We start from the raw sequence: 26,891 nt of genomic DNA on the forward strand, positions 1-26,891 counted from the left end.
TTTCCCCTTCCTCCTTTGTTATTCCATGGATCTGACTACACTTCTTTCATCTTTCTCTTTTTATGGTTCATGTAACCTGGTTGGGTTAGATTGATTATCTCCTAATCTCCTAGTTTGTAATCTGGCCCACCTGTTCCACTTGTCATGTGCTTACTGTATTCACAAGCCCATGAATTAGGGTTTTTATACTAACACAGTGTTCATTGTGAATATAATGACTGGTTTACATGGTATTTATTTGATCAGTTCTCTAACTGTTACAATTATTAACTGACACATCATATGATATTGCATTCCAGGGAAAGTTGGTTAGATTACCTAGGACTAAATTTTAATGCATTCATATTAATCGATGGCTTTAGTTGGTTAATTGAATGAATATTTACAAGATAGGCACTTGTATTTTATCATGTACTCAGATAGGCAATGTTAAGTAAGTGATTAAATGTGCATAAACCTTTTTTTTTGGTATTTTCTTTGCAATAATTTCATGCTGACACACAGTGTTTAAATTTGTGCTCTCAGAGCTTAGTGACATTCTAAAATCTGTAGTTTGTCTAGCATCCGAGTATGAAGCAACAATATTGTTTATGCATTCCCTCATTTAATCACTTACTTAACAAGCATTTAATATTCAACTACAATTGGCAAGTCTATGTATTAAGAATCAAGGAGGAGAAAACGAACTACAGTTGTGAATGCATAAGAAATTATTTAGGTAAACAATCTGCCACTATATTTTAGTTGCAAGACATAACATTCATTCTGTTTGCCAATTATAAGGGATATATCATGTACTTTGCAATTTTTGGATGAGAAAATATTTTTCTTGAGATATGAAATATTGAAGATAAACTAATTTGCCCAAGATACTGACAACCAGAGTAAAATTCAGGCTCTTGTTCAGAAGTAACAAAAATAGATACTGAATTGGAAATAATCAATATCTCAAAAGGGGAATGTAATACCCGAAATATTCTTCTGATAAATGTGTGAGGAGCAATGCAAACATTCATACATAAATTTGTGATACTATCATTTAAGCAACAACCTATTCAACGCAGCAATCACATCCCTATTCCTAAGGCTGTATATCATGGGATTAAACATTGGAGTCACTATGGTGTAGAAAAGAGATAGCAGTTTGTCAGTTCCTCCAGAATGGTTGGATTTGGGCATAAGGTGGGTAATGGTACCAGATCCAAAAAATAAAACCACAACCAGTAGGTGTGAGGAGCAAGTGGAGAATGCCTTAGTGCGCCCTTGGGCAGTTGGCAACTTCACAATAGTAAGAACAATTTTGCTATAAGAAGCAAGTATCAACATAAAAGGGACTACAGCAAACAATATAACCATGACATAGACGAACACCTCATGCACAGAGGTGACCCCACAGGCTAGTTCAGAATAGGGGGTATGTCACAGAAGAAGTGGTTGATTTGGTTAGAATGACAGAAATGCAGAGAGAATATCTGCCATGTCTGCCCTACCTGGACTGGCGTTCCCCCAAGCCAGGAACCAGCTGCCAGATGATGGCACTTCTTTGGGCTCATGACTAGAGGAAATTGCAGAGGGTTGCAGATGGCCACATAGCGGTCATAGGACATCACAGTCAGAAGGAAACACTCTGTTGCTCCAAGCACAAGGAAGAAGCACAATTGGGTGGCACAGCCCAGTAAGGAGATGCTCCTATCCTGAGTCCAAAGGCTAACCAGAATCCTGGGGAGAGTGACTGAAACATAACAGATTTCCAGAATAGAAAAATGTGCCAGGAAAAAATACACGGGTTTGTGCAGTGCAGGGTTAAGCCTGGTTATTATGACTATGAGACTGTTCCCAATGAGAACAACTATGTAAATGATGGAGAACACCCCAGATAGAAACCCCTGGAGGTTTGGAAGTTCAGAAAATCCCAGCAGGACAAACTGGACCACTGTGGAGATATTTTCTTCTGCTTCTATCTCTTCATGTTTCATCTGTGGGAAAGTTTTAGTCAGAAGTAGAAAATTAACTTCATTTTTCTTTTCTTTTCTTAAGTGTACTAGAAGATGGTTTGCTTTTCAAATTCCCAGATACCTTTAAGATAAAAGTGTATGACTTCTATGAGGCTGCAATTGTGGTGAAGATGTTTTTTTGTTCCAAAATACAACTTCATGCATTTTTTTTAGTATTTATTTTTTTGCTGAGGGTTATTAAACATTCCTCCTGTTTCTCTGATATGTCATGCCACTTGAATTTTCTTTTGAACATTCTAAATATGTAAATCTGAATGTAGGTTCAAATGAAGCAATAATTGTACTTTTTACTTTTCTTTTTCTGTTCTCCCAACATTGTTTTGTGTATAATGATAAATCCAAAACTAAATTAAATATATGAGAAAGTATTGTTTAAGACATCTCTATTAATTTTAGGAAGATTATATTTAATCTTTGAAACAAATTTTTGTACATTTCCAAGGACTGATTTAACTTTGATATTCTGCATAGTTCATTATGAAAATTAATGATTAATTGTTCAGCAAGTGTAATTCAACACTATTTAATCTTTAAAACTCTATATTCATTTAATATGTTCCTAAAATCAGAAGTAACAGATTTTGTTCAGATTTTGTAGTACAATTGATGTAGAGAGGGATAAAGAGGGTCTCAAGAAGGATAGGGGACATTTAATATGATTTTCCTATAGAGAGTAGCTCAATATTGAAGAGGCAATCTAATTAGTATCTGTGTTCAAGGAACTAGTCTTTTCCAGAATGTGGGCCTCTTTATTCTGAATGAGATCTACTCATACATAAGATATTATGCATATCTCTTCACCTTGATGTTTGCAGATCATTCATATCCTTAGCAATGGCTGCTATTCTACTGAGTTCATTGGCTTCGTTCACTCTATTCCCTTATTTGTGTATATGTGGGTTCAAGCATGAGTGTGTTTGTATTCATTTATATTATGCATGCATTCAGTTTTATTTCTTGACCTATATTATAGCTTTATTTTTTCTTCTTTCACCCCAACCCCTCACTCCCATTATATATCATTATCCATGTATCAGGGAAAACATTTGGTCTTTGGTTTTTTGGGATTGGCTTATTTCACTTAGCATGATATTCTCCAATTCCATGCATACATTTGCAAATGTCATTATATTATCATTCTTTGTGACTGAATAATATTCTATTGCATATATATATACTATGGTTTTTTTAATCCATTCATCTGTTGAAGGGCATCTAGGTTGGTTCCACAATTTAGCTATTGCAAATTGAGTTGCTATAACATTGATGTGGCTGTGTTACTATAGTATGTTAATTTTAAGTCCTTTGGGTATAAACTGAGGAGTTGGATAACTGGTCAAAATGTGGGTCCTTTCCAATTTTTCTGAGGAAACTCCACACTGCTTTCCAGAGTGGCTGCACCAATTTGCAACTCCACCAGCAATGTAAAAGTGTGCCTTTTTCCCCACATCCATGTCAACATCGATTATTGTTTATGTTCTTGATAATAGCCATTCTAATAGGAGTAAGATGAAATTTACTAGACAAAGGATCCAAAAAATATACAACGGAGAAAAGATAGCGTGTTCAACAAGTGGTGATGGGAAAACTGGAAATCCATACGCAATAAAATGAAATTAAACCTCTATCTCTCACCCTGCACAAAACTCAACTCAAAATGGATCAAGGACTTAGGAATTAGACCAGAGACCCTGCACCAAATAGAAGACAAAGTAGGACCAAATCTTCCTCATGTTGGCTTAGGATCAGACTTCCTCAACAAGACTCCCAAAGCACAAGAAATCAAAGCAAGAATCAAAAAATAGGATGGATTCAAACTAAAAATCTTTTCTTCAGCAGAGATGTAATCAATAACGTGAAAAGAGAGCCTACAGAGTGGTAGAAAATCTTTTCCACACACACTTCAGATAGAGCACAAATCTCCAAAATTTATAAAGAACTTAAAAAACTTTACAGTAGTTTTATTTTATATACGTTTATATGAGGTACAGTATAGTTTTCCGAAAGTTTTGATTTGCTGACTTCTTGGATAAATTACAAATGAGTGTAATAATTGAAGTAATGCCCAAGACTCAAGTATACCTTCCTGGAATTCTGCATTTCAGTGCATGCCTTGTGTGTGAGTGTACATGTGTTTGTGTTTGGGTGGTGGGTATGTAGGAATTATTTTATTTTCCTTCTATCTTTCAGACAAAGCCAATCACCTTATTGTTTGCTAAATATATTGCATATTAATAATAATTTAAATACAAAGGGAATAAATGAAATTTGAATGCATACCTCTAATCTAATTTTGTGGACAGTGGTCAAGAGTTCAGTTTCAAAAACAAATGCTAATGGAGAAAGAACAAAGTGCATCCTGAACTTGACCTTCTTGTGAAATTTCTCTAGCTGAATATGGGAATGTTAAATAAGAATTTCTTGTTACATCCACAATATTCCACCAAATATTGAAGTCCTAAGGTTCTTCAAACTTCTTCCAAAATTATACTGTAAATGAAACTTTGATATTACAATATAAAAAGGCACAACTGAGACTCTACGATAACACAAACTCCCAGATGAAAAAGAAGTGGCTTTACTGTGATTATAAGTATGTGAAACTCTACCACAAAGTATTTTATTTTCTGACAAAATTTTTTAAACATTTATTCTTATATCTAATTAAGCTGACAACTTAACACATGGGCAGTGTTTTATACAGCTCTTTAGCTCCTTTTACTAAATTACTACACAATTGTAGAAGAAAAGACTTATTTGAGGACTCACAATTTCAGAGGTCTTAGTCCATAGAATGCGGGCTCCATTCCTCAGGGCTTGAGGTGAGGCTGAACATCACAGCTGAAGAGCGTGGCAGAGGGAAGCTGCTCACATCATCAGGAAACAGAGAGAGAGTCTCCACTCTTCAAATACAAAATATATACGCCAAAGTCATGCCCCAATTCCAATCTCCTCCAGCCATACCCTAGCACTTCAGTTACCACTTGGTAAATGCCTGCTGATTGGGTTAAGACTCTTCCACCCAATCATTTCTCCACTGAACCTTCTTGCATTGTCTCACACGTGAGCTTTTTGGGGACACCTCATATCCAAACCATAGCAGACAATTATTAAATCTGCTGATCGAATCATCACTTTACTCCGGACTATCATACATTGTACGTGCACAGTTGAGTATCAAACCCTAACTTTTAGGAATTGCCATCCTCTTCTTTCTCTTTGCTAAATCAGCTCACTCTTTTTAAATGTTTTGTGCACCTTCTAATCTCCTTTGACTCTCATTTCCCTCTGTTCAAGTAGGAGTGTACATTTATAAAGCAAAGTAGAACCAATCTTTAAAATATAATAAGCAAGAAACAGCAATATGAACAGAACTTGTGCTTCATTCATCTACAGTTAATGAATCTTAGCTTTCCGTTTCTTTTTCATAGGTGGGGGAGTCTTAAATTTCCACTGGCAAATGGACCTGCAATTTTATGAATATTTACAGTAATTCTCCATGCCCAACTACATATAAAGAAAAATATTATAATTCCTACTACTCAGAAGACTGATAGGAGATGATGAATAATTTCCCATCAACTTGGGCAAATTTGCAATACCTCATCTCAAAATAGAAAGGAATAAAGACCTACGGATGAAGCTCCTGGTACAGTGCCCCTGGATTCAATACTCGATACCTAAAAAGAGAGGAAAAATTATACTTAAAATTATTTAAATTGTTCTTAAATTATAGACACAATTGAGCATAAGAAGCTTACTCATCTCACCCAACATTCTTGCTGATTTCTCTGACTTTGGAAAACATTTGGAACTTGCTACTTATACTACTCAGAGGAAAAAATCACTAGTAATTCTGTTAGATATAGACACCTTTTTGGAGTGCAGATACTTCATGTTTATTTATTTGTGATCCCCTTTGAAACAATGATTTCATTTGGTTTGAATAGGGTGGAATTAATCAGAACATTTGTCGTACATATTATATTCAGAGCAAGTTGATGGAACTAAATTAAAAATAAGAAATAAAGGGTGATACTAGTGTACAGAAGTTGGAAGGATGTCTGTCCTTCTGCCAGAAACTTCTAAAGATAAAAAATGTGAACATGCTAACATTTCTCTAGCAGTTTTAAATCCACTTATCATGGATTTTTGACTCATAAACTAGGAGCCTTCTTAATAGTAGTAGGATGCAGAGATATTTTTATACTGTGTATTCAATATTGTTCTAACCCATTTTATATAATTCAGTTTTCAAGCGATATGATCTCCAGGTTTTTGATGTGAAATAGTTAAATGCATGTTTATCACATGATTATTTTGTATATAGTAACATCTAAAAATATGATGTGAACAATAAACTTTCATATTTTCTCTTTATATTGAGAAGGATTTTCCATTTTGTTCTCAGTTCACCTAATAATAGCAAAAGGCACAAGAGTGCAAATGTAATGCAAGAGCAACTTGGAATTGAAAAAGTAACCAACAACAAAGGATTCTTCTAAAATTTTAAATATTACTTATTGCTCATGTTCATAAAAATAAAACTGGACATAAAAATGAATTCTATATTTGTCAAATGTATTCCATGTTTATCTATTTTGGAATTAGGTTAATCATAATGCTTACCTTTATTGATAGATAAAATACAGAAAATAGTAAATAAGTTTGTTCTCATATTTTAGGAATTTACTTTCATTTGTAACAAAGGGTTAGCTTTATCTACTATATATTCTACTCTGAGGAAAAAAAAATAAAAAAGCAGTGCTCCTGAGGTAGGAAATAGTGTCTGCCCTGGGGATTAGTCTTTTCCCAGATAACTTACTAATAGAGGAAATTAATTTCCTGCTATTCAAGGAATTTAACATAACAAACTAAAACGTGAATGGCTATACTATCCCTTATATTCTCAGTCTCTCTTCCTTTTTGTGCTTATTAATAATATAAAAACTGAGGAATCAATTGGAAAGAAGTTTATGTCATTAAAAGTTCTCAAGAAGTTCATGTTTTTCAAATGTTCCTGTTGTCTTCAACACGAGTCTGCCACCTGTAAATCCACATTGGGCAGTTAGAACTTGTCATCATTCCATAAAGAACAGGGCAGGAAGGGAATGAAGAGCAGTACACACTTTTTGTCAGTTGCAGAAACTAGAAAAGTCTTTCAGACTTTTCAGGAAGAATCCTCAGTTTAAAATTTAGTGACATATTACAGCAACCTGGACAGGAGACTGTAAAATGTAATGTCTAGCTAGATCACTTGTGACCAACTAGGATTTCCTATTTTTATCATTAATTGCCTTCACTTGTCAAAATCTAGAATTTTATGAAGTTATTGCTTGATTTTCTAGTCAAGGAGCTCCTCAAATTGAGTGTAAGTTGATAAAATAGGTTTCTATACCTGGCCCACACATCCCCACACAAATACACTGACACACGCTCCAGTTCCAGGGAGACAGTATTAGATATAGACACAGGAACCCAGAATATGTTTACACAAATAAAAGGAATAATGCTTACATAAATGGAAAATATACTTTAGAAGCATATGCCTTCCTCATTTCCAAACTTTGAAAGCTACAACCATTTAAGGGTTGTATATTTAACTTACCTATTTTGAATGATATTATTTGTGATTATAGCATTATAGCTATACATGCAACATGTGATTTAGCATTATAGTATACATGCAACATTAATTGTTGTTTTAAATTTCATTTGAATCTTGTACATTGTTTAATTAAGCTATGTCTTTCTTATACTGTTCAATTAGGGAAATGTCCATGTATTTTCTGTTTCCTTTGATAGATATGTGACTTACCAATACTTTCCTGGGTCTGTAGGCTGTATTTTTATTTTCCTAAAAATGTTAACACAGAATGAAATGTTTAACATTGATGAAGTACAATTTATAAAGAATTTCTTTTCAGGTTTGTGCTTTTGGTAACATTTATGATGTATGCCTACTCATGATAACATATATTTTATCATACATTTGCTTCCAACAACAATGTATTTTAAACATTCTATACCTAAGTAAATCATAACTAGCCAACAATTTCTTGAACCAAGAATATTAATTTTCAGGTGAAGTTCAATTTCTTTCAAGAAAAGTCTTTGCATCCTTATCAAAAAACTCTGTACAACTATATTGCATCAATAAAAAGTTGAAGAAAACTAAGCTAACCTAAATAAGAATAGTAAAATTCACTGTGTTTTGAACAAGACAGTTTCCATTACCCACTTTCAGTTACATGAAACAGAAGATCTACCAGGACGTTAAATGCCAGATAGGTTAGCAGCTCTCTAATTATTACAGGAGAAGATTCCTGTAACTTCAAGCAGCGTATTGGGATGGGATTTCCAGAAGTTTTATAAATGATGTCAACTTTGGTAGAAAGTCATAGTGAGGGTGGGGCCAACATTATAGCTATGCCTGTGTGTCCATAGATTTGGGACAGATTAGCCAACAATTTAACAGGAATTTCTGGGGAATGGGAAAATGAAAGTCAGTACTGTTGAAATCCTAATTATAGTAGTGATCTGAATGATTGGGTTTAGGTGCACAGCCACATTCATACTCAAGACTGTCTTGAGAGGGATCCAGGTGAAGGTGAACATGTAAATGCAGTGAGTATAATCCATCAAAACTTGCAAAGTTCCTGAAATTAATATATTTCCCAAGTTTCCAAGCCACTCACAAAAACATCATAAATAAATATTGGAAGTCTTCCTGGCTATATTAAAGAACAATAATATCACTGGCTGATCATTAAGCTATACTGAACAATGGGGAGTGCTTAGGAATTCAGACATTGGAATACAAGTGATAATAATAATAAAGATAGTAATAATAAGAAGAATAATGACCAGACTTTACCAGCAGCTTCACAATGTAATCTAATTCCACGAAATTACTCCAGGCAAGAGCGTAAACACACATATGGCAACAAACATGCCTTCCTAAATGGCACTAGAATCTGGAGGTGCTGTAGGATGTTAGATCAATTGTTCAGTTTTAAATGGACTTTATGAGATATGTAACAAAATAAGAAAGTATTATCTATACACAGAAACAAAATCAATAATATCATCAATAGCAGGTTGCTGCTAGAAGTCCTCATGCTATCGGGAATATTAAATTAAGTCTTTGAGTTGAAAGGAAGTGACACCATAGATCAAGTCCAAATAATAAAAATCAAAGAGAGTCTTTGTGATGCTAATTCCATCAGTAATTATAAGGCATAGTGTTCACAGAATTTTTCTATGTCCCCTGTACAAAATTTTAAGAAGTTATTCGAACCAGTAATTTAAACTGTGATTTTGCATAATTTATAGACAATTCTGAAAAAAATTAAAATTACTATAAAAGACGATATGAATACTTTTATAGGAAACAAGTAGGTTGGACAAACCAACTTCTTGAATGACTTCACATCCAAAATAATGTGAAATAATATGAAATAAAATATCTATATAGACTTCTAATGACCAATTGAATTAATATTAATCTCTACACAAAATCCCAATCAGAGAGGGTTTCACTAATGATTATATTTTTCTTCTTACTTTCAGTTTTGTATTTCAGCAATTTTAATGTTTTATTACCTCAATATAATTAATTATACATGATAGTTGGTATTTTGACATACTCGATTCATAGTGGCATGGATTTAATATGATCCATTTCAGTTCTAAGTGTCTTCTCTTTTCCTCTCCTCGACCTTTCTGTATTAAGCTTCCTCTCATCTATTTTTCTTCCTTCCACATATGTTTAAATATACATATATGTGGAAATCTAAAAAAAGAAAGATAATCAAAACCAAATGTTTGCTTTTATAAATTTTGTTTTTATGAAGTTCAATAATATATATGCGTGTATATTTGATGGTTGAGAAAGTTAAAAAAGACATAAATTGGAAATAGTAAATAGGAAGATCAAAAGGAAATTTTATACCACAACTCACAGATATTATTGAAGTACTAATAAAAGTACTCCTAATAACTTTCAAACTATAAATATGCCAACTAAATAAAAATAATTCCTCAACATCCAAAAAGCATCATCCTTTCTCAATCTGAAATGGATAATTTGCATAGTCCACCTAACTCACAAGAAAATTGAACTTTTCTTCAAAAGGCCCCAGTATTATATGGGAGTGGTATATATAGAACTTCAACAGGTCCAGATGACAGTAATTTACATGAGAAAAAGGCCCAAATTCTCAGGGTCCTTTCTCCTGCTATTCTTTTCTCTGTACTTCTATATTAATGAACTCATGAAAGCTGATTTAGCAAAAGAACTTATGGGCATAGTTTACCTGGTTCTATGTGACATTCAGGAATCACCCTAAAGCTGACCTTTGCAACAGTGCAGTCACTTTATGTGACATCCCTGAGGGACATTGGTGAGGGGCCAGGTCACCAGGGGGAAGAACTCTGAGCAATGCTTCTGGACGTTCATTTAGTTTGGAAGGAAAAATGGCTTGATGCGAGATAGTGTACAAATCCATGGGTTAAAGTTAATGGTTTGAGTGAACAGTTGGAGATTTGGAAAAAATTAAAGAGAAAACTGATCATTAAGAGGACTCTATTTTTAGAAAAGAGACATATATTTCTCTGAATGATCCAAAAAAAGTGAAGATATTTTTGAACCATGTGAATGTTTATTAAAAGTTGTCCTCAGCTGAGGAGATTTTGGATATTCAAAAGGTGTAGGGAAAAGCATTCAGTGGTTACCACCCAGCCTCTTTCCCCAGGTTCCATTACCATTGTCCAATGGACTGTTATGCCAGCTGACCATGCAGACATCGGGAGAGGCTATGCATGGACACAGCAGCATGAACTTCCATCATCATCCTCATTCGGATTAAAGACACTGATGAACATCTTATATGTCAGGAGAAGGGATTAACCACAAATTCTAGATATGACAATATTTCCTGGAATGGCCCACCAACTGTCTAGTGGCAGGCTGGTTACATTGGACTGATTCCATCATGAAAAGACAAACACTGTGTTCTTAGAAAATAGAGCATTGCTTCTCCCAAAACTCACTGCTCTAAAACAATAGTTCTTTTCTATACTTCACAGGAGGGACAACAGAAAAAAAAATGACTGCCTCGCTTCTGTCTCACAACATCTAATATAAGTAAACTTGTGGTGTTGTTCAATCTCTGCCAGGAAATAGTTTTCCTGAAATTGATTCTTATTATATTTTCTCTCTTTATCATTCTTCTATTACATCTGTTTATGTTTGATTTAAGAAGCCTGCTAGAGGCTTTATCTTAAATTATTGGTGTTTATCATGCTTTTTTCTTTTAATCTCACCTGCGATAGATTTATTTTCCTAGACATGTCTTTGGAGTTGTTATCACATAGTCTCGGGTATATTCTGCTAGTCAGAAAGCACTACTGCATTTTCTCTCCACTTTGTGTTAGTTATCTCCATGAACTGTAATAAGAACAAATATTATTCACCTAAAGACAAATGCTTTTAATAGCAGGGGCAAACATTACAACATTCTTGTTTAATCATAAATCTGGTGACAGGTCAAATTTCTCAGAAATATGTTACCTTTGAATATAGTAATAATAATGAGTTTACTTATATCGATAGAAAGAGAAATAGTGCAAGACATTGTTTAGTTTTTTATTAACTACATGCATGGAATTCACCATTTACTTTAATTTGTTACATAAATAACACCAATAAAGGGTAATAAACTCTAAAATATCAGTGAAATAAAAGAAACAAAAGAGGAAATTTTATTTTGAGATCACTACAATGAACATTATATAATTAATTCATCTTTTCAGTAACTACAGTGCAATAGTATTGTGCTATATCTGTGATTTATATCAAATACATGCTTCTATAAAGTATTATATCCTCTTCCTCAATTCTACTGTATCTTTTATCACCCCAAGAGAATTTTTACTTTGAAAAACAACATATCCTGAATACTTAATAAAAAAATACTTGTGGGTTATTCACAAATTTCTTCCCTTTTTCCAGTTCTCCCAAAGTACATGTGTACTTTTTATAAAATTTACTATTTTATGTGATTACCATATAGTAATGTTAACTTTAAAAGATACATAAGCTAGTCAATAATATTCACCAACATCATTTATGAAACTACATGTTTTTTTCTCGTAATAAGTGTTTTTCCTCTGAACCAGTAATGTTACGCTCAAAATATAAATGTGTATGTGTGTTTGGTCACTGTGTGGTGTTCTTCATTTCATGTCCATTTCCGACCTCTTTTTTAAAATGGGTGTCACAGATCTATGGATGTGAATAACATGATTTTCAATAAGTGATAAAACGGAGTCTCTAATATTATTAATTCAATTAAAATTTTTGCTGTCATAGTGGTGTTAAGAATAAGTGTTGCACATACATACAAAAATAAATATCAATGAAATGATCTGGAATTTTTTGACACATATATCACCTATACAGCTTAAGACAGAAGCATCTCAGAACTTCAAAAATAAAGTTTAATTTTAAAATACTTATCACTGAAGAGATATGTAAGACATAGAGCCAGAAATACATATCACTGGGAATTTTATTACAGATGCACATAAAAACAAGCTCTGAAAATATAATTTACATTGATTCAAGTAAACTACCTAATAATTTTCTCAATGCCCTTTAGCCATTCCTGTTCCTCAGGTAAAAAATCATGGGGTTAAACATGGGAGTCACAATAGTATAGAAAAGAGAAAGCACTTTGCCAGTTTCTGCCGAATGACTAGCTTCTGGTCTTGAATATGTAATAATGCCTGATTCGAAGAATAACAGCACCACTGTAAGATGAGATGAGCAGGTGGAGAAGGCTTTGACCCTGCTTGTGGCTGATGGCAGTTTAAGGACTGTAGAGATGATTTTGATATAGAAGATAAGAATGAACAGAAATGGGGCCGAATACCAACAGCAGAGCAGTCGTGTAGACCATTAGCTCATGTTGAACATCTCCCCACATGCCAGCTTAAGTACTGGGGGGATGTCACAGAAGAAGTGGTTGATTAGGTTGGAAGCACAAAATGGTAGACAAAATATCTGGAATGTCAACCCTACCTGGACAGGAATTCCAGTGATCCGGAGGCAGCCTTGTGGGTCATGACCAGAGGATACTGCAGAGGGTTACAAATGGCCACATATGGGTCATAGGCCATCACTGCCTGAAGGAAACATTCTGCTGCTCCCAGGACAAGAACACAGCACATCTGTGTAGCACAGGCAACCAAAGAGATGGTCCTTCTCTGGGTACTGAGATTCATGAGCATTCTGGGGAGAGTAACTGAAACATAACAGATCTCCACAAAGGAAAAATGGCCAAGGAAAAAGTACATGGGGGTGTGGAGAGCAGGTTCCACTTTGGGTATTACCAATATAATTCCATTGCCCAGCAGGATGATCATGTAGATGACAAAGAACATTCCAAACAGAAACCACTGGAGATGGGGAACATCAGCAAACCCCCAAAGGACGAATTCCATCCATGCAGTTAGGTTTCCTTCTGGTATTTTTACCTGGTGTTTCATCTGTGGAAAGCAAAAACTGCACAGGTGCTTCTCACTTTAACTTCAGGGATAGTTGCCCTGCTCTCTAAATGAATCTGGTCATCCAGATCAATACTCAAGGCCACTAGGATTGTTTGCAGTGTAAGGATGTGACTCCTAACACATTCCACCTTTTCCTACCTTAGACCCTATGCACGACCACTACACACATTGCCCTGAAATTTCTTTAAAGTCATCCCATGGTGTCTCCTGTCAACAGTCTAGAATATTTCAGCTATTCACAGTCACAGTTTGGATTGGTCACATTGAAGAACAATCCACAGGCCTGCCATTGTATCTCAGTTTTAATTGGTATTTTCTCAAACATGTTTCAACAGCTCTGTATCATAGATTATTTTCTTCCACACTAAATGTTATTTGTTAATAAATATCATTTATTATTTTAGTGGTGCTAGGGCTCAAACACACATTAATTAATCTACAATTCCAGCCCTATCTTTTAACCATTTAAAGTTACATAAAAACATTACAATTGTACATATCAATGGGGTACCATGTTATGTTTTTTGTACATGAAATCATTGTATAATATTTAAATCATGTACATATTTATTTCCTCAAACATTATTTTCCTTATTGTGAAAATATTCACGATCCCTCCTTCTTCCTTTGTGGAATATAGAGTATATTTTACGTTTATTTTTCAACATTCCATTTCCTCCCATCACTTGATTTGAAAATGGAATGCCTTTATCATGTAGTTCATAATTTTAGGAGTTACAGGAAAATGTTTTTATGACAAAAGGAAAAGTATCCTTCAATAAATTATCATGTGGGAGCTACTTTGAGTTTTACTTAGTATGGGAACATGGATCCAGTAGAATCAATCAAGAAAATAACTGGTAGAAACCAAGGTGGTCAGAGGTAGTGATAGGGAGTAAGTTTGTGGTCCATTAGATAAAAGAGACTGGCCACTAACTTAAACTCCATGTGCAGGGGTCCTTCACAGTCTCTGCTGTTCTAAAAACAAAAGAAACAACAACAAAAACCACAAGCAAACCAGAAAAACTCTACAAACTATTCTATTTTCAATTTTTGAAAAACTGACATATTTCAACTCAATATTAAATAACATATTTCAACTCAATAATGATGGACAATTTCTTCACTTACTGATAAGTTTCATGATTGCAAGCTAAGGCAAATCTCTTTCATTGAACTTGTGTTTGAATCCTAACTCCAGTATTTATTATCTGTGATATAAGAAAAAGTTATTTAACGTTTCTAAGGTAACTTATTTACTGAGATAACATTGGCAAAATATCACTGATCCAATTTAATGTGATTGTCATCTAGTTATGTTTCTATATTTGAAATTGTGTAGATCTTAGAAATAGGGCATTAGGATAATATGTCATTAGCTCCCAGGGTGATGTCACATTGCTTAGATAATTTATTTCACAGAGTTATTGGCTTACTCTATAGGTACTTTATACCATTCTTTCTTTTCCTTTGAGTCAGGATGATGGAAAGTTAAATCTGACTTATTAAATAAAATATTTAAGAGGTATTCATTAATTCTCATGAAGCATTTAGTATATATACAATTCTAGAAGTGAATTCTACTTTGGATATTGCACCCAAGATGTCTTCTGTTTCTGGCTCTTCACTAATCCCAGCTTTACCAATCATCCCTCCAAATCTGCAACTTTGGACCTTGTCCTCCAACATAGTATAAGGGTAGTCATGGGAAAAGGAACAGAGTCCTACCAGGATGGACTGGAATTGAATTATAGCTCCTCTTCTTGTTGGAGGATTCATGTTGTGAGATCATGCAAATAGCCCTATTCCATGTGGATAGGGGAAAGGATGGATTGTATAGAGAAAAATGAGGGGGTGGGTAGCAGGGAGGAAAGATAATAGAATGAGCCAACATCATTACCTTTTGTACATGTATGATTACACAAACGGTGTGACTCTACTTCATGTAAAACCAGAGGAACAAAAGTCATACTCCATTTGTGTACAATGAATCAAAGAAAAACAAAAACACAAACAAAACAAACAGGCTAATGGTTGTATGCAGAATTAGGACTAGTATCTAAATTACTTATCTTAATATATGTAAAAGAGCTTTAAGAAGGCATGGCATTATACAAGTCTATATAAATGCTACTTATTAATTTTCTTATGTTTATTCACTGTAGTTATTTGAAATGGAGGTCCCTCTAAGGTGAGGATGGCAATGTCCCACAGTAAACATAGACATTGGAGACCAGGCTCAGAAGCCACAGATCTAATTTTACTTATGATTGTACAAGACATACAGAGGCACATTATCCACTTAGGTTAAGATGCTTGCTAAAACATAACAGAACCAACTTATAGGTAAGTTATACATCATACTAATGTAAACAAACCAAGTATGCCTAAGTGATTTTGTCTGGCAGCAAGTTTGAGACAAAGGACTGGGCAAGCTCCAGCACACAGCATGAGGCAAGGCAGCCCAGGTGAACTCACATCACAGCAAGCTGAGGCTTCCCCTTAGCTTGTAGCTCAGCCTCAGTAACTGCAAAGGTCTACAATCCATGGTGAGTCTTTACCATTTCCTCAGTTTCTCCATCCAGACTGTTTGGTTTTTTTTAAACCATGGTGTCAGCAACTGCTGTCCAATAAGCTTGAGGAATGTTCCCTACATTTCCCCCTTCTTTACTAATTGAAGCAAGCAGGGTCTTTGCAAGTACTTGTGATTTGGCATGGTAAGCTAGTTGCTTAGAAAGAAGATTGAATATACAACAAAACCCACATATGTATAAGAATACAACAAATATAAATATGAGTGCAGTTACAAAAAGCTGCTTTAACCAAGACATGTCTGATAACCAAGAAGTCAGTCAATCTAGCAGGCCTATAATTCACTGTTTTAGGCAACATGAAAAAATATTCTCTTAAGTGTTTTTCTTTTTTTTTTTTTTGACCTGGTATTATAGGAAGAGAGAGAGAAATCTTATAGAAATCTCTTAAATTTAAGAAATTCCCAAACTCAACTTGATATATTCAGGGATTTCTTCACTGTTTTGTTTATATCCTTATTTTTATTCTCTCTCACATTTTATTAAATTCTTTTCTTTATTCTGTTGTTCTACTACCCAAAATACAAATCATTTCTCAGTCAAATGTATTAAATTTTGGCCTGATCTTTCTATAAGACTTTTATTTTACTATCACTAAATCATATGAGAGGTAAGGTCTATAACTATTTATTACTTGAATTTAGTACTGATCCTAAAAAAAATTTGTCCACTTTGTATGGTGCTCAGTATTTTATCTGGAAATGCTTCGAAGTAAGAGACACACTACTTAAATTATCCTTCTTATCCTTCTTAAGAGAAAGAAATGACAAGAAATTTATCTTCATGTATTGTTAAGGTGATAACAATATTTAATAAAAATAATTTTACTATTACAATTACTTTACTGAAGAACAAAATAACTTATGTGTATAATCTCAACATTTTGTAGGAAGTTATTAGTACCTAAAATGAAATAAATATTATTTCACTCAAAAGAATCAAGGTAGAAAGAGCAAAAATTTGTCAATATGCTCAATAAAATATACCCCCCTTCACTTTGGTTAACATTATGTTTTTATTAAACAAAGGTAATAAAAGTTGTGCTAATGTTCATGTTTTATTAATGCTTTTTCTATTTTGAATTAAGCCCCTTTTTTCTGGAAAATACAAAAGCTTAACATATGATGTAATAATATTCAAGTTCAGCCAACTATTGCAAGCTGCCTAAGCTTCATCTCTGTGTATTTCCTGTACATTAACAACTTAAACCCTAAAATAAAATTAAAGAAAAATTTCATCCTGTAAGTATTTTTATTGCACAAATAATTATGCTGAATCACAGAATGAACCACTAAAATGCAGTATCATTTTGATCATTATTTTCTGTTATTTTCTTTGCATTTGTGGATGTTTTGTCACTCTTTCCTTTTTGCATTTCAAGTGGAGTGTTTATTGATGACCCTGATTCTTCTAAATGTTGTATTGGATTTATTTGTATCTACTGTGAAAACCTTTGGTTTTGAAAATTCTTAGGGACTTTAAAGTTACATTCTTTAATTATGTTGTGCCTTTTGTTTTGATGTAATTTAAACCCCTCAAGTGGTAGTGTTTCCCCAAACTTTATGCATTTCATTTAGTAAATAGAGAATATTTTGTTTTCACCTGAATTTTATCCATTGTATACATATTAACACTTTTACATAGTTCAAGATATTTTTATTTTGTCATACCTTTGAAGAATGTATGTCAGACTATCTTGTTAAATTGAAATTGTTGAATCTAGGCCATAAGTATCTTAATACAATTTTAGGTAGCTCTTGATCTTTCATGATATTTCACATTCAAATTGTATGTGAATATTGTCAACGAGAAAATAATTTGTTGTTGTGGTTATATCTTTTACTTTATCATTGAAATATTTTCACTCTGGATTATCTGGGATGAGAATCCATTTGTACACTAGCCTCTGTTTACTTAAGATGTAATAAGGGACCAAGGAGGGCTCAAATCCCTTACAGAGCTCCAGTAGGAACTGCCAGAACTGTATAATGTTAGGGCGAGTTGGATAAGTGTTGCACTCTCTGTGGGTCTGGTCTGATCCTTACCACCCACCACAGTGTAGTCTGCTAAATGTTGACAGGAATACCTCTTAAATCTTTTTTGCACTTGAATTATCTTAACTTGTCTCTCTCAGCAAAATGATTGGTGATTAACAAAATGTAATTTTTTTTTATATTACTGTATTGCTTGTATTCCTCAATGATTATAAGTTAACTTCATGGATTGTTTTCTTTTAAATCATGAATTAAAATATAATCTACACTGAATAAGCTTATATGAAACATTTCTTACAAAGTGTTCCCTTAAAATGAAGTTGTCTTATACTATTCTCTAAAAACCAGGTTAAACAACTGATGTATCTTAGGATTTGCAGCCCTGAACTTTATCACGGTCGCTCACATTTATCCCTCTGTCATATAAACAGAAATAGAAAGCATGTTAATAACTTCTTTCTTTGAGTTGCAAAAATTGCAAGTGCCATATTGTGCTGACTTTAGCTTTATGTTAAATAAATAACATTAAGATACCTTTATAATGGAGTGTTACACAGAAATAAGAGTGAGTGGATTACCTGCATATCAATCACATCAGAAAATGACACTAACATAATGCAGAGTAAAAGAACAAAAAGCAAAGAAATATGAAATAGTGTAAAAACTATATGACTACAACATACATAAAAATATAAAATTGATTGCCAATTTTTGATGAATTGGTGTAGACTACAAAAGTCTAATTTTCTTGGTTTCCTGGCTCTGGGTAAAAAGAATATATATGAAACTCCAAAAACTCAATAGCAAAAATGACAAATATCACAATTAAAAATGAGCAAAAGAGTTGAATAGATGTTTCTCAAAAGCAGACAAATGATTCACAAGTATGGGACAAAATATACAGCCTCACTTATCCTGTCGAAATGCAAACCAAAACATCACCTCACCTTGACAGAAAGGATTGTGATCAACAAGACAAAAGAATACAATTGTTGGTGAGGATGTAGAGATTAGGGAATAATTGCCCACTGTTGGCGAGACTGTAAATTAGTGCAGATACTATGAAAAAGTGTATGGGACTTCCTCAAAAAATTAAAAGTAGAACTACCATGGGATCTAACAGTCCCTTTTCTGAGTAATATTCAGAGGAAAAGAAACCAGAATATTGAATAAATCTGCATTAATATATCCATTGTGGTACTATTCACAACAGCCAAGAAATACAAACCATAATAGTGTCTATCAACTGACAGTTGAGTAACCAAAATATTTGCATACATACAACGGATAGCCACTAAAAGAATAGAATCATGTCATTTACGACAGTGTGGATATATTTGGAGATCATTATGTTAAGTGAGGTAAGCCAAGAACAGATCAGGTACCACATGATCTCACTCACTTGTCGAATCTTAATAAAGTTGATCTCACATACATTCAGAGTACATTGCTGGTTAGGAGAAGCAGGGGAGAGCAGGGGGTTATGAGAGAAAGGGAAAGTTTTATCAACGGGTTCCCAGTTACATATGAGAAAGAATTCTGCTGCACTATTGAACTTCAGGGTGACTAGAGATAGCAATACTGTACTCCATCATTCAAAACACTAGAAAAACAGAATTTTCAAATTATTCCACAAAAGAAATGATGAAAGCTTTTGGATATAGATACATTTATCATGATGTAAAAGCACATAATTAATGAACACATCAAAACACTACATGGTACACCCATTAATGTGTAAACTTCTGGGTTTACATATCATTTTAAATTAATTAAAAATAAAGTATAGTCATAAAGCTATATCATTTTGGTGTCTACACTCAACATGAAGTACAGCAGCAGATCACTTCAGCCTGCTCCTCCTCTCGGTCATTTTTGCTGCTTTGATGAGCATCTCTGCAATCCCTCCACTCTACTCTCACAGCCTCCATTCTACTATCTGCTGCTCAGTTCACTTTTATAGATTACACATAGTAGTGAGATCATGATTTGTTTTTCTTTTTGCATCTGGCCCACATCACCTACTTTAATGTCGTCCTGGTTCTTCCATGTTGCTGCAGATTTCAGGATTTCATTTAATTTTTAAGAACAAACAGCATCACATTGTTTATATGCCAGGTTCTGTGTATCGATTCAGCTGCTGATATTCAGCTAGGCTTATACTTTGTAATACATGCCAAAATATTTTGTATACTTTGTAATACATGTTCTATACTTTGTAATACATGCCAAAATTAACTGGCCAGTACAGGCATCTGGTCAACATACTGATCAATCTCCTTGAGACACATACCCACTAGTGTGCTTGCTGGATCAAATTGCAGCTCTATTTCTAATATTATGAGGAGCCTCCATGCTCTTTTCCACATTGACAGAAAGAATTTATATCCCCACAAAAAGTGTTCAGTTTCATTTTCTCCACATCCTGACCAACACTTTTGTCTTTCATTTTTTTGATAGCATCATTCTGTAGAAGTGAAGTGACATCACCTCATGCCTTCAATTTATACTTCTCTGATGATTAGTGATGTTGAGTAGTGATGCCTTTCATAACTGTGACCATTTTTATGCCTTAAGTAAGGACTGTTCATTTCCCCCCAATTTTTAAATCAGATTGTTTTCTTTGTCTTGAGCTCTTGGGGTTTTTGTATTCTTTGGATATTAACCCCTTATGGTTTGGAAATATCTTTCCCATTCCATAGGTTGTTCATTCAGTCTACTGATAAACTTCTGAGCTGAAATTAAGGTATTCTGTAGGTCCATCTGTGGCTTCTATTTAACTCAGTCTCACTGCATGTTTTCAGGAGGTTATCCTGGGGAATCCATTTGCTTGCTTAATTATATTATTGGAAGAATTCTGTTCTTTGAGGACATTGAACTGTGATAACTTCTCTCTCCACCAATGTCAGCAACATGCTCTTGTTGGCTTCTCAGAGTTACCATTTGGGCATATGGCTCATTCATGGAAAGGCAGAAAAGACATACCAAGTCCTTCTTATCCTTCCTTTTCCCTTCCTCTTTTGTCATTGCATATATCTGACATACTCTTACTTCTTCTGTTGCTTTTTTAGGGCTTATGTCATCGATTGAGTCACCTTGATAATCTCATAATATCATAGTTTGCAATCTGGCATACCTGTGCAAAGTTCCATTTCTCATATGGTTACTGTATTCACAAGCCACATGAATTAGGGCTTTTAGCCTATCACAATGATCTAGTAAAATGGGATAACTGGTTTACCTGGTCTTTATTTGATCAGATCTCTAACTTTAAAAATTATTAACTGATGCATCATATGATATTGCACTCTAGGCAGTGTTGGTTAGGTTATCTAGGACTAAATGCTAATGCTTTCATATTAATAACGGTCTTTAGATGTTTAATTGAGTGAATACCTTACCAGATAGGAGTGTTGTATTTTATTTTGTACTCAGATAGGAAGTGTTAAGGAAGAAAATTAAATGTTCATAAGCTATTTTTTTTTATATTGTCTCTGGAGTAATTTCACACTGACATGCACTGAATTGAATAAATGTGCTATCCTTGTTTAGTGATGCTGTAAAATCTGTAGATTTTGCCCAGGGTCTGAGGTAGGAAATAGCAATATCATTTTGTATTATTCATTTAATTACTCACATAACAAACATTTAATATTCAACTGCAATTGGAAAGTCTATGTATTATGAATCAAAGGAAATTAGTAAGTACTATAGCTGTTAGTACATAAGAAATTATGTAGGTGAATAACCTGCCAGTTTATTTCGGTTGCAAATCATAGCACTTGATTCTGCTTATTGATCTTACAAGGGAAATATCATGTATGCTTCAATGTTTTTGATGAGAAAATATTCTTCTTGAGATAACAATTATTGAAGATAAACTAATTTCCCCAGGATATTAGCAACCAGAGTAAAATTCAGGTTCATGTTCAGAAGTAACACAAATAGATACTAATTGGAAATGATCAATATCTCAAAGGGAGAATGTAAGATCTGAAATATTTTTCTGATAACTCTGTGATGAGCATTGCAAACTTCATTCATAAATCTGTGATACTATCATTTAAGCAACAATCTTTTCAATGCAGCAATCACATCCCTATTCCTAAGGCTGTATATCATGGGATTAAACATTGGAGTCACTAATAGTGGTATAGAAAAGAGAGAGTAGTTTGTCAGTTCCTCCAGAATGGTTGGAATTGGGCCTAAGGTAGTTAATGGATGCTGATCCAAACAGTGAAACCACAACCAGTAGGTGTGGGGAGCAAGTGGAGAATGCCTTATCTCATCCTTGAACTGTGGGCATCCTCAGAATAGTAAGAACAATTTTACTATAGGAGGCAAGTATCAACTATCAACATAAAAAGTATTGCCTCAACTAATATCACCACTACATAGACAGGCACCTCATGCACTGAAGTGTCCCCACAGGCTAACTTGAGAATAGGGGGTATGACAAAGAAGAAGTGGTTGATTTGGTTAGAATGACAGAAATGCAGAAAGAATATCTGCCATGTCTGCCCTACCTGGACTGGCATTCCCCCAAGCCAGGAACCAGCTGCCAGTTGATGGCACTTCTTTGGGTTCAAGACTAGAGGATAGTGCAGAGGTTTTCAGATGTCTACATAGTGGTCATAGGACATCACAGCCAGGAGGAAGCATTCTGCAGTTTCCAGTACAAGGAAGAAGCACAATTGGGTGGCACAGCCCCGTAAAGAGATGCTCCCATCCTGAGTCCAAAGGCTGACCAGCATCCTGGGGAGAGTGACTGAAACATAACAGATTTCCAGTGAAGAAAAATGTGCCAGGAAAAAATACATGGGTTTGTGCAGTGCAGGGTCAAGCCTGGTTATTATGACTATGAGGCTGTTCCCAATGAGGACAACCATGTAAATGATGGAGAACAGCCCAGACAGAAACCCCTGGAGGTTTGGAAGTTCAGAAAATTCCAGCAGGACAAACTGCACCACTGTGGAGACATTGTCTTCTGCTTCTACCTCTTCAAGTTTCATCTGTGGGAAAGATTCAGTCAGAAGTAGAAAATTAACTTCATTTTCCTTTTGTTTTCTTATGTGTACTCTGAAGATGGCATGCTTTCAAATACCCCAATTACCTTTCAGATAAAAGTGTACGACCTCCATAAGGTCAGAAATTTGGTGACCATATACCCATTCTTTATTCCTAAGTGTATCTGCAATAACTCTTTTAATATTTTCTTTCTCTGCTGAGAGTTGTTATACATTCCTTCTGTTTCTGTGATGAGGCACATCACTTTTCATTTCATTTGAAAATTTAAAAAAATATAAATCTGAATCGAGGTTTAAGTGAAGCAATAATTTTCCTCTTTCAGATGATGTTTTTCTGGTCTCCCAACATCGTGTTGAGTATACTTATCAGTTAAAAATTAACTTAAATTTATGAGAAAAACTTCTTTAAGAAATCTTTAGGCCCAGAAGGATGATGTGGCTGGGGCATCACTGGCCTCACTATGACTATTGGGAATATTTTGGAAGTGTGCCAGAATAGGTGAATGGTATGGTGGTGGCCTTCAGCATCCTTTTCATACAGTAGCTTAGAAAAATGCCAGGATTTAATTACCATCGGATTTCAGTGTGAATGTGGACTTACCTGCAGAAAATAATGGAAAGAACAGTTCACCCTTTTATCTCTGAACATTGAATGAGATAAATTTCCAGATTGTGTTCTCTATTTTTATGTTATTGGACCTGTAATACAAAGCTGCCTTGCATCACAACCTAGCTTCTCAAGTCTGAAAACTGCTCTCCCTGCCCTTTCCGGTGCAGCCATTTTCCCCTCCTCCCAACCACTTGTCAGTCTGTGAACATCCTAGTTAGCTATTGGTTCATCAGTTAGCTTGCAAGTATTCTTCTCCATTATTGGTCCCCTGTTAACCTGGCAGAATTCAACTGCTTAAGGGTGGCTACCCCGCCATCTTTTCTCTTGCTTTTCTCTCCCCCTGACTTGCTTTCTCTCTCCTCCTCGCTTTTCCACTCTTTCTTGCATGTGTCCTTTCTCTTTCCCTTTCTTTTCCTCTCATTTTCTCCCTTACCCTGCAGGGAGACACTCTGTTTGCTTAATAAACCCTCTTTTGTGATTTCCCATGTCCTGCGTGGCTTTTGTGGGATTCCTTATAGGACCAATGTATAAATAACTAAGATACAACCATTTAGTCAACCTCAGTACTGTCACTACAATATTACATTCTATGCAAATGTCAAAAAAAAAAGAAATCCTTAATAATTTTAGGGAAGAGTATATTTAATCTTTAACATTGATTTTTGTACATTTCCAAAGACCATTTTAGCTTTGATATTCTGTATAGTCCATTATAAAATTAATGATTAATTGTTCACCAAATATAATGCAATACTACATAATCTTTAAAAGTCTGTATTCATTTAAATATAAGATTATGAAACATGAAGTCACAGATTTTCTTCAGATTTTATAGTCCAATTGATGTTGAGATGATTACTGAGTATCTTGAGATGTAGTAGAGACCTTTAAGATGATTTTCCTATCTAGGGAAGCTCAATAGTCAGGAGGTAGGTTTATTAGCATCTGTGGTCTACAAACCAGTTGTAGATCAAATGTGCACCTCTTTATTCTGAAGGCAGATCTACCACATACATAAGACAATAAACACAAGTCTTCTTGATATTTTCTGAAGTCTTTCATGTCCTCAGAAATGACTGATATTCTACTGAGTTCATTGGCTCAATTCCATCTATACAGTTACTTGTGTATATGTGGGTTTGTGCATGAGTGTGTTTGCATGCTTTGTTCATTTACATTATAAATGAATTCATTTTTATTTCTTGATCTGTTTTATATCTTATTTTGATATTTTACACAATATTTTATTTGAGATGTAGAACAGTTTTCCAAACACTTTGATTTTCTGACTTCTTGGACAAATTACAAATGAATCAAATAATTGAAGTAATGCCCCAGATTAAAGTTCAGGATTTCTGGGTTCCTGGGTATTCCTCTCATGGATGTGTATATGTGTTTGTGTGTTTTGTGGTTGGTATGTAGGAATTATTATATTTCCATTCAATCTTGCAGAAGAAGAAGTCCATCATCTCATTATTCACTAAATAATTTTCATATTTTCAATAAGTAATTTAAACACAAAAGGACTAAATCCCAAAGGATGTGTACCTCTAATCTTATTCTAAAACTGTTAAGTGTGCATGGTGGTCAAGATTTCAGCTTCAAAAACACATGAAAAAAGGAGAAAGAAATAGTCCTTGCTAGACTTGGTCACCCTGTGGACTTTCTATTTCTAAACATAGGAATGTTGAATAAGATTTTCTTTTTCCATCTATAGATTCCATCAAATATTGAAGTCCCTAAGGTACTTCAAACATCTTCCATAATTGTACAATTACTGTAAATGGAAATTTGTTGTTACAATGTAAAAAGGTGTAACTGAGACTCTAAGAGGAACACAAATTACAAGATGAGAAATGCCTTTACTGTGGTAACAAGGATATAAAACTCTACTGTGAAGTATTTTCTCTTGCTGCACCCACATAAAAATTTTTGAACATTTACTTTGTATTAAATTAAGCCTAGAATTTAATTCATGGAAAATTCTGGAAAACACTGGCTGAATCCTCACTTCACTGTGGACATGTGATGTGTGCCCACATTTGATATGTAACTCTAACCTTGAGGAATTGCCATCCTTTTCTTTGTCTTTGCTACATCAGCCCACTCTTTTTCATGGTTTTGCATATTGCAATCTCCTTTGGCTTTTGTTTCCCTATGTTCAAGTAGAAGTGGACATTTATAAAGTAAATTACACCCCAGTTTCCAAATATAATGAGCAACAAAAAGCAATATGAACAGAACTTTGCTTCCTCTAACCTACTGAATTTTTACTTTTCCTTCCCTTCTTTTTCCTAGATGGGAAAGTATTAAATTTCCATTTGTAAAATGGACTAGCAATTTTATGAATACTCAATATATTTCTCCATGAATAACTATATACAAAGGAAAACAAAATATTATAATCCCAGCTACTAAGAGAGCTTAGGCAGGAAGATGAAATAAATGTTTGAGACCAACTTGGAAAACTTAGCAAGACCTTATCTCAAAATAAAAAGGAATGAAGAACTGGGGATGAAACTCATTGTTAGAGGGCCCCTGGATTCAATACCCAACATCAGAAAAGACAGAAATGTTATACTTTCACTATTCAAATTGTCTTATACTCTAAACACAATTTGGCATAAGAAACTTCCTCAAACTGCTGAACATTCTTGTTGGTTTCTCTAATATGGGAAACTTTAGAAACATCTTTTTATACTACTAAGAGAGAAAATTACTACTAACTCAACTAGATGTAGCCATGTTTGTTTTGGTTTAGATACTTCATGTTTATATAATGGTTATTCCCTTTGAAATAATGATCTTCTGTGATATAAATAGTGGATAGTTACATTAGAGCTACTTTCATACATAATACTTATATCAAGAGCAAGTAGTTGAAATCAAACTAAAGATAAGAAATGAAGGTAGATCCAATCAGAAGGATGTCCTTCTACCAGAAATCTCTAATGATGAACAACAAAACCATGCTAACATTTCTCTAACATTTTTAGATTCATTTATCATGCATTTTTACTCATCACAAGCAGGAACCTTTTTAATAGTAGTAAGATAAAAAGCCATTTTAATACTGTATA

At 34.2% G+C, this 26,891-nt stretch overlaps 3 pseudogenes; all 3 read right to left on the reverse strand.

Annotated features, from left to right (window-relative positions):
* Nucleotides 1-1,035: 1,035 nt before the first annotated feature.
* On the reverse strand, nt 1,036-1,994 carry LOC124960053 (olfactory receptor 10AG1-like; annotated as a pseudogene).
* Nucleotides 1,995-12,630: 10,636 nt separating this feature from the next.
* Nucleotides 12,631-13,532, reverse strand: LOC124959155 (olfactory receptor 10AG1-like; annotated as a pseudogene).
* An 8,701-nt stretch (nt 13,533-22,233) lies between these two features.
* LOC124960127 (olfactory receptor 10AG1-like) lies at nt 22,234-23,204 on the reverse strand (annotated as a pseudogene).
* Between the last annotated feature and the right edge of the window lie 3,687 nt (nt 23,205-26,891).

The sequence above is a fragment of the Sciurus carolinensis genome, chromosome 11 (genome assembly GCF_902686445.1).
Source record: "Sciurus carolinensis chromosome 11, mSciCar1.2, whole genome shotgun sequence".
Classification (NCBI taxonomy): domain Eukaryota; kingdom Metazoa; phylum Chordata; class Mammalia; order Rodentia; family Sciuridae; genus Sciurus; species Sciurus carolinensis.